Source organism: Malus sylvestris, chromosome 2 (genome assembly GCF_916048215.2).
Source record: "Malus sylvestris chromosome 2, drMalSylv7.2, whole genome shotgun sequence".
NCBI lineage: Eukaryota > Viridiplantae > Streptophyta > Magnoliopsida > Rosales > Rosaceae > Malus > Malus sylvestris.
Window position 1 is genome coordinate 26,271,974 of NC_062261.1, and position 16,079 is coordinate 26,288,052.

At 39.3% G+C, this 16,079-nt stretch overlaps 1 protein-coding gene across 1 annotated transcript in view; it reads right to left on the reverse strand.

Annotated features, from left to right (window-relative positions):
• Positions 1-9,544: 9,544 nt before the first annotated feature.
• The window catches only part of LOC126581893 (uncharacterized), a 66,052-nt gene continuing 59,517 nt past the window's right edge, over positions 9,545-16,079 (reverse strand). Inside the window, exon 2 of the mRNA XM_050245827.1 lies at positions 9,545-10,470. The gene's annotated coding sequence lies outside the window, so the exon portion shown is untranslated. The remainder of the gene's footprint in view (positions 10,471-16,079) is intronic.

Consider the following 16,079-nt stretch of genomic DNA (forward strand, 5'->3'; position numbering starts at 1 on the left):
TGTGAATGCAACCGATGACATCTTCAGTTTGGATAAACAGCACTGTTGTCATAGAATCAGGCGACTGCGGAGCACCTTCAGTTTGGATAAACAATACTGCTTTGAAGCCGACTGGTTATCTATCCAAGACTTGGTCGAGAATGATTTTCAAATCCTTATTGGCAGAGGTCATCTCATTAGCCTTCTCGGCGAAATGAGGTGTTACGAATTACTGGGCTCGGCACATTGAACTTCGAGTTGTTTATGATTGGATATTCACAAGTGAGTTTTAAAGTTCGGCATTCTGATGGTCGAACCACATTTACTATCAAGACATACATCTCTTTTGAGTACTTGTGCCCATATAGTTTGGTACCAAATCGGTGTGCTTATACTCTCACGAATATAATCATAGTGATCGAACCTGGCGCCAACGATCCGTGAACTTCGCAAGACTAGCAGCCTTGTCTTCAGTCTCTAGAACCCGAAGGCCGAGATGTGTTCCTTCCTCGGCCGTAGTCGCAAGATCAAGAAGTCAGTAGCTCGGCCAACGCAACATAAACACATTTACTCCCCGGCCAAGCTTGGGCGATGAGTTGACATGCCCACACACAACCGAATGACGTAGTTAGCTTATTAATTACTTGGCATGCGTGCCACCTGACATTTAATATTTTTCTCGGTTTAGACTTGTTATAATAAAATTAACAAAAGAAAGTGGTCGAGCCTTACAAAAGCCAAAGTAATTTCTTGAAAAGGAATGCTAAGATTTTGATCTTGAAGATGAACCGGAGTCTTTGCTATTACTTCCGGTTTAGCCAGCGGTGCCCTTGCAAGATCAAGACCAGTTTCAGCTAGGGGAGTTTCGTCTCAACCGACTGTTTTGACCACCAATTGGGGATTTTAGGGTGTTCTCTCGGCTGCCCGAGGCCCCCTCATCAGTTAAGGGCCTTCGTTCTCATCCTCCTAAAACAAGAAGGGTATCAGTTATTAGACAAGTAGTTTTAGATAGAAGAACATTATAAAATGTTATACCTCTTCTTCCAGGATGACCGTTGCAGCTTTCTTTAGGATTCTTCTCGACCGTCAGAGTCACTCTTCCGAGATGACAACCACGAGGCCGACTTCGACGTGAGCAGCTGTCAGTGTTGAAGTTGCAAGTTTTCCGACAACCGGATTGATGGTCTGCTCAATCACCAGATCGAGCTGCACCACAATCGAAACCTCGACGACAGGAGGAGAGAGAGAAACGTTAGGAGCAGCTCCTCCTATGGTTTGATTGGAGATAACGTGAATCCCGCTCCCCTTTCTTAGCCAATTTCTTGATGCGTTTTTTAGGTCGAGGAGTGTCTCCTACCGTTTCAGTTTCTAGGCGAAAACATCTGCTCAATGAAGCCAGTGCAACAGCTACCACCTTTTTCACATGAGGGGCAAGTTTCCTTTTAGCCATTGCCATCGCCACCGCCTTGGTCCGTTTTATGGGACGACCACCTAATAACACTGAGTGAGTTAGAAAAGTTTGAAATAAATGGATGAACAAGAAGAGTAAGAAGGTATATGCCTTGGGCCGTTTCTTTGGATTTTGGAGCAAGGACTTTCTTTGGGCGACCGCCAAAAAGTTTCTTTAGAATTTCTTTGGCCGGGGTGTAGAAGAAATCCTTAGGGTAAGCATCTCACCACTCGACGAAGGTGCTGGTACACAAGGATTCTAGGTTTCTCGGCCGAAGGTGGAATTTGGTGCGTCGTTCGGTAAACTCTTTATCGGCTATCTCGCATTCCCCTTTCGAGGAACCAAAAGGGCGTTCTCGGTTCAAAAGGGAGTGAGATGAAAAGAATAGCAAAGGGCACCCTTAAAGATAGCCTAGTTGGAGGGCTAGGAAATTGGGGTGGTAGACCTTCCAACTACCTCGCAGAGCTTCACAGCCATAAGGTAGGTCGCAAGTCATGATTAATGACCCCTATAACTCCTAAAGATCAGCATCATCGGTTGCTTCCCACTCCGATTGTGGAAGAATGATGGAAGATGGGTATGTCTAACGACAACAGATTTGGAATTCATCGTCAGACAAATCTTCTACGCAAAAGAAATATCTGAAGATTTCTTCGGCAGAGTGAGTAGGGATGGGATGGGAAGCTAACTCGAAGCCCATAGTTGTGAAGGAACTAAAGCTTGGGATTTCAGGGCGGAGGGTTGAGAAGTAGACTTGCAACCAGAGCTGGAAGACCTAGAGTGGGCCGTTTTGATGGGGGTCGATTTTCCCAAAGGTTGTTTTGGCGAAACATCGGGTAAGGTTGGCAAGGACAGCTGCACTCAGAGCCAGGATGTGACAGCTAGGCATGGCCTAGGCAACAGGCATGTTTTCAGCCAAGCACTTATTCGACTTGGCACAAAAGAAATATTTGTTGTACTAGTAGAATAAGAAAGCCGCATGTTCTCCTTTCTTGAGGTCTTCCCCTTCTGAACCGACGAAGTGGGTGATCAAGGTGTTGTAATTCAAAAAGTTTTTGTACAATTTATGCACTTCCTCTTTTGACGGCCTTTGATCTTCTTTCATTAGGACTTCGATAGCACGTTCCTCAAAGACCGTATTTAGGTCCAAGTTGAATTTGTACCCAGCAAGAGAGGTATCAACCGAGAGGCCGGTTAGAGAGGTGCCAAGTATGGCAGTTATATCTAGAATTGTTGGGCCAAGGGGGTCAAGGGGAAAATCATCGTGTTGGTGGCCGAGCACTAGAAGTTCAATGCGGCCATCACAAGCTCTCAATCCAAGCTCATTTCAATGGTTGAGAGTTTGACGGCATCGAAAATACCAAGAACCTTCCACTCACATAAAAAATATGGCTCTATCAGGGCGGCCCAGGCCGAAGTGGTGGAGGTCCAAACAGTCGTACCCTTAAAGTAAGGGTTTTAGGCAGTGCTCCTTAAGCATGTCGGTGATTGTTTCTGGAACATCATCTTTGAACAATGGGCTTAGGGTTTGGTGAGAGGCGTTTGGCTCATCCTCAAATCAGATGGTTTTGATTGTGTTTCAGTCAGTAATGTTTTGACATTTGTTTCACTCCTTGACTAACTTGGTGATGAAAATGTTGGCAGCCATTAAAGAAGATGAAGGTTTTTTGGGAATTGAAGACTGGTTTTCTGGGTTTTGAAAGAAAATGGCGAAGAGATACGAGAGAAAATGGCAAAGGGATTTAAGGGTTCTAAAAGCGTAAAAGGGTTGAATGAAAAGAGGTGAGTATTTATAGGTGTTTTGGGAAGATCATTGGTTTAATGTTTAAACTGAGGGATGAAATCGACCGGGGGATTTAGTAATCATGATGAATGTTCAAGGAATCTAGGTGAAAGGACCGAAAAACTCATAGACGATGGCATGTGACGGCGAGCTTAAAAAGGAATAGACGTTTGGGTATCCGCACGTCTCTAAAAGACCAAAAATTCATGCATCAAGGTTATAATGATGGCGTGTGGTAGAGAGTTTGGTTTTGAAGGGACATTTCAGTATTAAGAAATAACAAACATGCTCAAGAGATGCTTCATAAATACGCCTCATGGATGGAATATTCTAGACTTTTCCTTGTATTTCAAAGGTACCTTAAGGGTTTGATTTCACTTCTTCAAGGTCAAAACTCGGCCAAGGAGTTCTAGGCCGAAGACCTCAGAAACGAGGGGGTAATGTTTGGGCCCAAAATTATATTGTTGGGCCGAGCTTAGGTTTGTGTTCGGTCCAAGACTCTTTCAGAAATACTATGGGTCGTCCAGTTGCCATAGGAAGCCCAATCAGGTCGGTTAAGTCCTATTGCAAGAAGTCAAGTCCTGGTACAACAAGGGGATTTCAAAGTTGAAAGCATTGAGAATTCAGGAATGAATCTAATTCGTTATAAAGCTTGGTTTAGAGACCTATTAAAACTAGCATTGGCCGAATCCTAATCAGATTAGATTTGGGAGTTTTAGTCCGGATACATCTCTAGTTCGACTAGGAGTATGTTTGCTGCTATATATATATATATACATATATACATATATACATATATACATATATACATATATACATATATACATATATACATATATACATATATGTATATATGTATATATGTATATATGTATATATGTATATATGTATATATGTATATATATATATAGGACTGCATCATTTGAGCCTTCTCCAATTCAACACATAAATTGCCCTGCGCAAACTCTCACTTTACACGAAACTTCTTAAAAACGTTGAGATTTTTATTTTCTTTTTCTCACTGACACATCTTTAGTTTAGATAAACAGCATTGTGAAGGCAACCGGTGACATCTTAAGTTTGGACAAACAACACTATTGTTGAATCAGCCGACCACGAGGCACCTTCAATTTCAATAAATAGCTCTGCGTCGAGGCCAACTGGTTATCTATTCAAGTCTCAGTCGAGAATGATTTTCGAATCCTTATTGGCAGAGGTCATCTCATTAGCATTCTCGGTAAAGTGAGGTGTTATGAATTACTGGGCTCGAGACATTGAACGCCGAGTTGTTTATGATTGGATATTCACAAGTGAGTTTTAGAGTTCTGCATTCTGATGGCCGAACCAAATTTACTATCAAGACATACATCTCTTTTGAGTACTTATGCCCGTATAGTTTGGTACCAGTTCAGCATGCTTATACTTTCACGAATATAATCACAGTGACTGAACTTGGCGCCAAGACGTGTTCTTTCCTCAGTTGCAGTGGCAAGATCATGAAGTCAGTAGTCTGCCCAACGTGACATCAACACATTTACTCCCCAGCCGAGCTTGACTGACGAGTTGGCACGCCCTGCACACAACCGAATGATATAGTTAGTGATGCGAAATATATAAGCACACAAATTAAACCCTCTTTTTGACAATTGTAGTATAGATGTAAGTAGGGTATCGTTCTAGGCCGGGGATTAGGAGGGATTGCTAATCTATTCTAAATTAATTTAAAAATATTAAACAAGACTCAATGATACAAAACTAGGCTAAAAACTCTAATAACTCGAAACACACTTAGGATGACTCAAAATAATGAAAATGATCTGATTAGACACTAAGAACTGAAATGGACGGAAATTAAATTAAAAGACTAACAATAAAGCAAACTAACTAAATAATATAATTTAATAATGGATGGGTGTTTGGTTTTGATGAAAAGTAAATTAAACTTAATTAAATTACAGAATTGATAAAAACATAAAATTAAGGTAAAATGATAAATGACGGACTAGCTAGAGGGTTCTTCTCCACACATGACACATATGCAACCTAAATTGATTTTCAGTTGTTCTTTCAATAAATTGTGAATCTCAATACTCCAGATTAACCGTGAACAGCACTTTTTTAATCTTCAAGTTTTCCTTAAGTTATTGAATTGGACGGAAAAACGCATACAACAATTCAAAACATTCTTCAAAAGTCCCCTACGTGAAAAGCACAATAGCGATACAATCAAAGATCATTAAACTTTGTGAAAACTATAAGCATTGACGAGGCATTCGTAACTATGAAAAGCATGATACTCTTGCCAAGAATTTACTTAACGTGATTGTGACTAGCAACCTTTACTACTTGTGAAAATAAGTTCATAACGATTAGGTGAAATTCACTTATATTCTAGCATCAAATTCATGCATGTAAATTAAGCGTGCACTCTCAACCAACATACACAAATCAGTTTTTATACGAACGGATAAGTAAATTGAATTCACAACTTATAAATCACAACTGAAGATAATCAATTCATATTACAAATATATTCATGACTTTGAATTAACCTCTAGCCAAAATAAAATTTAATTACACATTATTAAAACATTTAACCAAAAGTAAAATATAAGTTGGAAAGTTTTAACCGAAAGAGTAAGATCTGCTGCGTTTCTGTGCTTCTGCCCTCACTCCCTGCGTCACTTCTCTCCTGCCATGCTGCACTGTCCTGCCAGTCAAACTGCCAAAGGCAGCTTGTGACCCCCCTGCGACTCTTTCCCGCTTCTGACTTGCCCTCACTTCCTCTCACCTCTGACTCCTTCACGCCACCTGTCCGTCTCACCTCCTGCTGCCTTGGGTAGCTACCCGCGCCTTGCTCCTCACGTCCCTTCTCCTTTCCTCTCTCGCAAGTCTCTCTATTTCTGTTTCTCTTACGCTGCCTAAGGCAGCTCCCCCTCCTGCCTCTGCGAGCTGACCTTCTGCGAGCTGCCCAAAGGGCAGCTCCCTTCTCCCGCTCCAAGACCCCCTTCTTTTCTTCTTATTTCTGCGCCTTCAGTCTTCTCTGTCTCCACGCCTAACCTCCTCACTTCCTCCTTATTTTATTCCCACGCTACCTTCTTCACTATGCAGTGCTTTCTGTTTCTTTATTATGCGCATGTCTTTCACTTTGGCAGCCAGGCTGCCCTCCACTTTTCCAGCTTATTTTTATTCCCTTTGACCAGCTGCAAAGCAGCTTTCACCCTAGCTTTTGACTGTCATCACACAGCTGCCCACGCAGCTATTTCTTTTTCGTCACAGACAGCCCACCTGTCTTTCTTGGATCCCCCCTCATTATCCTTCTTTATTTTTTTTTTCATTTCTTTTCTTCTTTCTTTTATTTTTTATTTTTTTCCTTTTCTTTTCTTTATTCTTTCTACAAAACATATCAAATCTTATAAACACAAAAATAACGTAAATAGCTCAAAAATATAAGGAACTAACTAAGAAAAGACGAGTGAAATCGAAGTAAAAATATATATAAATATGATCCGATCAAATACCCCCACACTTAACTTTTGCTAGTCCTCGAGCAAAACAAAGAAAACATGAAAAAGTACTAACATGAAAAACATTAGTTTCCCCCTATGTGACCCTCATAGAATTTCATTCAAGAAAACAAATCATCAAGAACCATAGCTAGCACCAAACAAGTTAATCCAAGTTCAAATTCCTAATTCAAATATTAGCAGTAATCTTTAAATCATCCTTGAAGTGTAGTGTGTGAGATAGCCATGCTAATGCAATTTCAAGTTTTTATTTTTAAAATCATCATATGCAAACTAGCGACCTTCTCACTGGATATGCACTCAAACACACATGTGTTTAGTTTTAATGTGTTTCGCTCAAAGAATCAAATGTGAAATTTCTACCATAAGCTTGCATAAAGATCTCATCTCCACAATCATAATTGCAAAACTTAAATCAAGAGGACTTTTATTGGACGTAATGAGGCTTAGGGATAGGGTTATTGAAACGGAAGAATAGGAAAACACAAGTTCCAAGCTACATTGCAAGCAATTCTTTTGTTTAGATTTATAAGAACTCAAGCTTTCCCGCGATTCTTCTCGCACCTCCAACCACACCCTTAAACTGAAACTTTAAAAACTTTTTATTTTCTTTGTATACAATCTTTCTTTTTCTTTTCTTTTCTTCTCTTTTTTTTTTTTTTTTTTTTTTTTTTAATACAAACATGAAATACCCCCACACTTATTCTTTTGCCAAACACCTTCAAAGTATTTCACAAACATTTCTCATAAGACAATCTCACATTGCTCACTAGCTTGCTTGGAAAGGGTAAGGAAAAATGTTTCAGGTATAAGGGTAGACATATCTGGTGATAAGAAATAAAAGGCTCAACAAAGACGGCTCAAATTGGCAATCTAATGATATCATTTTTCTTTGGGAAACATGGTTATTTGGGCCATAGTGGTAAACCTAATGCCTCTATCATTTCCAAGTTCATGCAATCAATGACAAACATTTCGAAAGATCGTTACGCAAGTTCTAGAGATGTATCTCACATAAGTTCATCACACATGAAAGAATAGGAGTGTATGAAAAATGCACACACTTTCAATAGGCTCAAAAACTCACATAGGATATATATGATCACTAAATTCACATATGAAGCTTTAAGTCATGCTTTAGTTTCACATCAACAAGGCTATGTGCATTTAGTTTTTCAAAGATGGTCAAACATGTACAAAACTAACAAGAGAATTAGGAATTTCACAAAATACATGTTAACTAAGTTCTTGATCCAATTATATCATTGGGTCGGGAAACTAACAAAAATCTAATTCAAAACAATAAGGGAAACAAGACAATATTTTTGGATTTTTTAAATTTTCCGAATTTTTAATTTTTTTTTAATTTTTAATTTTTTTTTTAATTTTTTTTTTTTAAAAGAAAACAAAACTAATTAAGAACACACAAAAAACAACAACACAGATTTTTTTTATTTTATTTTTTTTTTAAAAGAAAACAAAACTAATTAAGAACACAAAAAACAACAACACAGAGACAAATGAAATTCTAGAGATTTCTACCCCCACACTTAAACTGGACATTGTCCCCAATGTCAGAAAACACTATAATGCAAATAAAAATAAAATAAATAAATAATAAGAAACAAAATAAAACAATTGGACTGAAAACTTCCCTAATTTGCAGTAAAATCAAGCGATGACCCCCAAGCTAAAATTCTGCAATCAACTTCAAGGGTGGAAAGAACCAAAAGTTCCTGCAAAGAAAAGAAATAATTCAGTTAAGTACGCAAGAAAATTAATTAAAAAAAATTGCAAACGAAAAATTGAAAATTACGATAAAAGATAATGAATAAAACTAATAAGTAATCATTGGTCGTGCTTGTTGACTTTCCACAGCTTTCCTCTTGAACAGGGTGACACTTAGCTTTTTACTTGCAAGTGATGATTTGATGATATTGTACGGCGAAGCTTTGCTCTTTAGTGATTTTGCAGTTCCTTATTTGTTCTCCAAACAGATGTGGCAGCTTCTCTTGTTCTTCATCTCAGACTTCTTCCGCTGGGATGATTGCGCAAGCTGCATTCTTCTCTGCTTGTTTCCTCTGCATGGCGGGCAGGCACGAGGTAGAGGTATTGGTCTGTTTCTTTCTTCAATCTTTCCAAGTGCCCACCTCTTGCTCTCTTTCTCCTTGTCCTTAGTTGAGGATGAATCAGCACGTTGTCTCCACATGCTTCGAGGTATCATCTTCACTTCCCTTATAAGTGAGAAACAAAGCGAAAGCACAAGATGATGAGTACTCGAGAGCAGGTGCTGGCTGGAGAAAGGACAGGGAGAAAGCATGATATGAGATACTCTTGCTTTCAACCTTCATGATATGAAATACTTTTGCTTTGAATGGGTTGTTTTCAGGAGTATCCCAAGGAATGAGGAACACAGAGTAACTTAGGAGGATTCTTTGGGAATGCATTTTCGGAGATGAAGAAGTGTTGAGAGGGTGTGCTGAGAGAGTGTGCTTTTGCTGTGGAAGGCGAAGGTAGATACTTATAGGGCTTTTCTTCACAACCGGAACTATTCTCTCACTCATTGTCGGCAGCCGGTGGATGGATGAATAGTACACATTACGCGCTTTCTGACAAAGCTGCCCGTAATTTCCGCAAAGCAGATTCCTCATTGATATCTGGAATCGGCGCTTCGAGCTCTGAGCAACGTCGATTGTAGAGGTAGCATGTGACACGTGCGGATAAATCTGGAAAAGAAGATTTGCCCGTGGGTTGAAGCCCAGCTTTTGAGAAAGCTAGCGTGTCTTTGACTGTTGAATTTCCCTCTTCGATTTCTGAATTGGTGCTTCGACAAACTGCCCGAGAATTTCGCAAAGCAATTTACGTGTGACAAGTGACGACACGTCTGGACAAATTGATCTTTTGAAATCCGGGGTTCGGCTCGTGGTTTCTGAGCAAGCCCAGCCTTTAAGAAATGAAACGCCTCTTTTGAGAAAAGAATCCGGCTTTTGAGAAAGGAGCCCCGACTCTTCGATTTGCGAGAGGACGCTTCTCTGAGGAGCGCCTCTCCGATTTCTTCTTTTTATAGAGGCGTTAAGCTTGTTCCACAACACACTTGAGCACCCTCCTGTAAACACTCCCTTCTTGCACTTGTTTAATCTTGATCATTCCGACTCTCTTCTTTCTTCACCACCTCTGAAAAATGTCTGGCCCTTCCGATCGTCGTTTTGACTTGAACATTGGTGAAGAGGCAGCTCCGCCTTCACCAGACAATATATGGCGCCCATCCTTCATATCCCCTACCGGTCCTCTTACCGTGGGGGATTCGGTGATAAAAAATGACATGACCGCTGCGGTGGTGGCCCGAAACCTTGTCACTCCCAGAGATAACAGACTGCTCGCTAGACGGTCTGATGAGTTGGCTGTGAAGGAGTCTCTGGCTCTTAGCGTGCAGTGTGCGAGTTCCGTATCCAACATGGCCCAACGCCTATATGCCCGAACCCGTCACGTTGAATCCTTGGTGGCTGAAATACAGAGTCTCAAGCAAGAGATTAAAGGGCTCAAGCATGAGAATAAGGAATTGCACAAGCTCGCACACAGCTATGCCACCAGTATGAAGAGGAAGATTGACCAGATGCAGGACACCGATGGTCAAATTTTACTTGATCATCGGAGGTTTGTGGGTTTGTTCCAACCGCATCTGCCTTCGTCTTCTGGGGCGGCACCGCGTAGTGAAGCTCCAACTGATCAACCTCTGCCGCCTCCTACTTCTGTGGCCCCGCCGACTGCTAAAGCCCCGCCTACTACTGAAGCACCACCCGACCAATGAATACTATTAGTTTACATCATTGTAAAATTTTAATTTTAATTAATTTTTTTTTTTATTTTTTTTTTTATTTTTTTTTTAATTTTATGTAATTTTTTTTTTTAATTGTTTTTTTTTTTTTTTTGCATTAATTTTAAATTTTATCTTTTTTTTTTTTTTTTTTTTTTTTTTTTTTAATGTGTAAATTAATGTAAAGAGACTTTGGTTAACCTTCCCCCACACTTAAACTAAATAACACAAACTCACAGAAATCAACCAATTAACACAACTAACTAAACAAAACAAAATGAAAGCAGTAAAGATAAGGGTGGAAGAATGCAAAGCTGATTGGGTTAGTGATTCCAAAGTCTCCCTTCGTTGAATGCTTGGGTTGCCTCCCAAGAAGCGCTTGATTTAACGTCTTTAGCCGGACGCATCTTTCCTTTAAATTTCCCTCGGCTCCATTTGAACCTAAAATCAAAGAAAGAAAAATAAATCAAATATCAAAAGTAAAATACACAAACACCAATATAAACATAAACAAAAACAAAAATAAAAGGATTAGCAAAGTTGCTAATCCCCGGCAACGGCGCCAAAATTTGATGCGAAATATATAAGCACACAAATTAAACCCTCTTTTTGACAATTGTAGTATAGATGTAAGTAGGGTATCGTTCTAGGCCGGGGATTAGGAGGGATTGCTAATCTATTCTAAATTAATTTAAAAATATTAAACAAGACTCAATGATACAAAACTAGGCTAAAAACTCTAATAACTCGAAACACACTTAGGATGACTCAAAATAATGAAAATGATCTGATTAGACACTAAGAACTGAAATGGACGGAAATTAAATTAAAAGACTAACAATAAAGCAAACTAACTAAATAATATAATTTAATAATGGATGGGTGTTTGGTTTTGATGAAAAGTAAATTAAACTTAATTAAATTACAGAATTGATAAAAACATAAAATTAAGGTAAAATGATAAATGACGGACTAGCTAGAGGGTTCTTCTCCACACATGACACATATGCAACCTAAATTGATTTTCAGTTGTTCTTTCAATAAATTGTGAATCTCAATACTCCAGATTAACCGTGAACAGCACTTTTTTAATCTTCAAGTTTTCCTTAAGTTATTGAATTGGACGGAAAAACGCATACAACAATTCAAAACATTCTTCAAAAGTCCCCTACGTGAAAAGCACAATAGCGATACAATCAAAGATCATTAAACTTTGTGAAAACTATAAGCATTGACGAGGCATTCGTAACTATGAAAAGCATGATACTCTTGCCAAGAATTTACTTAACGTGATTGTGACTAGCAACCTTTACTACTTGTGAAAATAAGTTCATAACGATTAGGTGAAATTCACTTATATTCTAGCATCAAATTCATGCATGTAAATTAAGCGTGCACTCTCAACCAACATACACAAATCAGTTTTTATACGAACGGATAAGTAAATTGAATTCACAACTTATAAATCACAACTGAAGATAATCAATTCATATTACAAATATATTCATGACTTTGAATTAACCTCTAGCCAAAATAAAATTTAATTACACATTATTAAAACATTTAACCAAAAGTAAAATATAAGTTGGAAAGTTTTAACCGAAAGAGTAAGATCTGCTGCGTTTCTGTGCTTCTGCCCTCACTCCCTGCGTCACTTCTCTCCTGCCATGCTGCACTGTCCTGCCAGTCAAACTGCCAAAGGCAGCTTGTGACCCCCCTGCGACTCTTTCCCGCTTCTGACCTGCCCTCACTTCCTCTCACCTCTGACTCCTTCACGCCACCTGTCCGTCTCACCTCCTGCTGCCTTGGGTAGCTACCCGCGCCTTGCTCCTCACGTCCCTTCTCCTTTCCTCTCTCGCAAGTCTCTCTATTTCTGTTTCTCTTACGCTGCCTAAGGCAGCTCCCCCTCCTGCCTCTGCGAGCTGACCTTCTGCGAGCTGCCCAAAGGGCAGCTCCCTTCTCCCGCTCCAAGACCCCCTTCTTTTCTTCTTATTTCTGCGCCTTCAGTCTTCTCTGTCTCCACGCCTAACCTCCTCACTTCCTCCTTATTTTATTCCCACGCTACCTTCTTCACTATGCAGTGCTTTCTGTTTCTTTATTATGCGCATGTCTTTCACTTTGGCAGCCAGGCTGCCCTCCACTTTTCCAGCTTATTTTTATTCCCTTTGACCAGCTGCAAAGCAGCTTTCACCCTAGCTTTTGACTGTCATCACACAGCTGCCCACGCAGCTATTTCTTTTTCGTCACAGACAGCCCACCTGTCTTTCTTGGATCCCCCCTCATTATCCTTCTTTATTTTTTTTTTCATTTCTTTTCTTCTTTCTTTTATTTTTTATTTTTTTCCTTTTCTTTTCTTTATTCTTTCTACAAAACATATCAAATCTTATAAACACAAAAATAACGTAAATAGCTCAAAAATATAAGGAACTAACTAAGAAAAGACGAGTGAAATCGAAGTAAAAATATATATAAATATGATCCGATCAGTTAGCTTATTAATTACTCAGCCTACGTGCCACGTAAGCTTGGTAGTTTTTAGGGTTAACAGATATACAATCAAATATTATAAGTATTAATATTATAATCATCTAGCCCAATGATCAATTCCAACAACCAATTTGGGAAATTAGATATCTTGGTATGATTCAAAAGCATTTCTCTCATTCTTTGTTTGTCTTCCAAGTCGTGTCTAGAGAGTACATAATATATAAAGTTCGCCAGAGTCCAAAGGTTGAAGTGATTCGACTTCGGATTATCATACTTTTGGCATCTCATCATATTTATGTTTTAAAATCAAATGTTTTACCAAAATTGAGATAACGGAAATTTTGTTGGCATGCATGTTTTGTTTCAGCATATCCCAAATGAATGGGCTGAGTGATGTTGAAAAACTCACAGAAGATGGATGAGGTTTTGAATGAGTTTCTTAATGACTTCAAAGAAGATATGCTAGAACCCAAAGGCTAGCTTACTTCATTCTCTACCTATATACTCTCAAAAGCAGCCATAAACGCATTCACACGAATTGTGGGCAAGCAGTACCCAAAAATCTACGTCGATTTTGTCGACCCTCTATTTGTCATAATAGATATAACCTTCAACACTGGCATATTAACAATAGAGGAAGGTGTTGAAAGTGTTGTGGGGCTAACAATGGTACCAAACGGCAGTCCTTTTAGCCATTACTTTATCTACAAGAAGTTTCACCCTTTTGAGTATAACATAATCTTTCAATTTCATGGAATAAATATCCTTTTTTACTTTATGCAATGATGAGATAATAATCTTTGAACTTTCATTGATGATCAATATATCTTTAAGAAAAGTACAATGTTCTTGTTGCTGGAACCAAAGTTTAAGGATCAATTCATCTTGTCCATTCACGCAAATTTGACGGTAGTAACCAATTTGAATTTTTCTTTTTCGTTTCACCGATGCACCTCTCCTTTTCGTTTCTTCTTCTCTCCTTTGTCATGTTTTCTGTTCACCTTGCACCTTATCTCCTCTCTCTCAATATCCCTTCCCAAACCATTTGTTTGTATTGAGCAATGCAGATGTCTAAGAAGTAGCCAGGGATGCAGATGCAGGTGGCCTTTCCATGCTTGCTGCTGACAAGAATTAACTGGAAAATAAATATAAAAAATGTGCTCCTAATCCCAAGATATATCAATTTCGAATAGCCAATATTGCTTTGTCTAGCAGATCCCGAGAATCGAAACCTCGGCTCAATGAAATTTTGGGTTGAGGAGGGTCGACCCTAGAATCGAAACCTCGGCTCAATGGACATCCCTTAGGCCAATAGGAAGTCAGTGCACAAATAGGGTTGTTGCCATTCTGAAACATTTTCCTCACTACTGAAATTGAAGGATTTCAAAACGTTCATGTGGCAAGAGGAGCACCAACAGGCTTTTGACAAGGTTAAGGAGTGTTTGACAAATCCACATGTTTTGATGCTGTTTAAATGAGAGAAACCCTTCGTCGGAACCAAATTCGGGCACAACCATGACTGATGGTTGATCACAAACTTGAGCAACCTACAAAACAGTAAACAACCATAAGCAAGCCTAAGACCAGGGGGTGTGCCAGCCAAAAACTCTCTGATGGTCAAGTTAGTGGATGATTTTAGCCTCAAGCAGTGAGCACGAGAATTCAAGTATTTAGATTGCGTTACCATAAATGAACCCTAGATTGGTGTATTTATACCGTGGGGAAAGATATTTTTTTAGGATAGAATTCTCGTTCTAAGCCATAAGAATCCTAAAGGATATCTAGAAGTAGATATTTCATCCTCTTACGAGTTATGATTACTTGCAGGGCACGCCAATTTCTAGATTGTAGGAACTCCAAGACTTATAGAATTTGATAGTCCATATTCGAACCAAATTACGTATCTTGCAGAAAAAGCATGGTCTTCCAACGAAGTCGCTAGGACTCCACCTAGTGCCTCGAAATAGTGTTATAGTGGCACCATTGCTCCGTTTGAAACAGCTCCACTCTGATTTGGCGAGTCCAGTCTTGGAAAATCATGGTCCCACAATTGCCCCTAGCTACCTGTCTGAAAGGCAACCCGTTCCCTTTTAAGATTGATCATTATCCAAAGACCATATATTTCGGAGTAAACTGAAATACGTGCCATTTCATCTGCAAATTCTCATGAGCTGGTTCGGTTCATTAAAGGGAGATAGTTGAGTCGTTCTCGATTTCAGTCATGCATTCATCTAAAATTAACCGTCATGATGATGTACGCTTCCTTTTTACGCACACTTCTCAAAGAAGCAACCACGTATCTCATCGATTAGCCTTGATTCTCGCCTGCATTGATCTTTAGGTTAGTGACTCTTCATTTTCAATAGTGAGATCTTTTCCTGGCTCGCCTTTAAATAGCTCCCTTAGGTCCCTGTTTCCTTCATTTCCTTTCTCATTTGTGCCATGAAGCTTGTTTTCACCTTAAATTGCCTTTCCAATCCTAGTCTTCCTCTTGGTTTTTTGTTGAAGAAAATTCCAATCCCAAAAAAATCATGCTACGTCTAGTAATTCCCAACATGTTCTCAGGAATGTTCCTTTGCTTCTTGCAACTCGTTCTATAATATGCCACACTTCTTGCAACTTGTTCTATAACATCATCCGATCATAGCACTCTCCATGTAGGCTTCGGGGAAGGATAAAATATACGCAAGGTGTTAAGATCCGCCGAAGGGTCATTCTTCACCACTTTTTTCCACATCTGATGCTCACTGACAGTGGCGATGACAGTGACGGCTCTTTGTTTAAATATTCGCTTATGTGGCTTGAGTGTTGGAATCCGTCCTTTTTTTTTTCATTTCTTCTACTTGTGGATGGCGATGGTGGCAGATCTCCATCAGGATACTCGCCCTCAATGTAGTGTCGTGTTCAAAATACAGCAAGGTGGGCGTAGCAAGCCATTGATCTGGATGTGGTATTCTCTCCAAGATTGACGATTTCAGTTCATCTTGTCGTTTTTGTCTTTCAAATTTTCTCTTTTGCCAAGGGTGGGGGTTTGTCTCC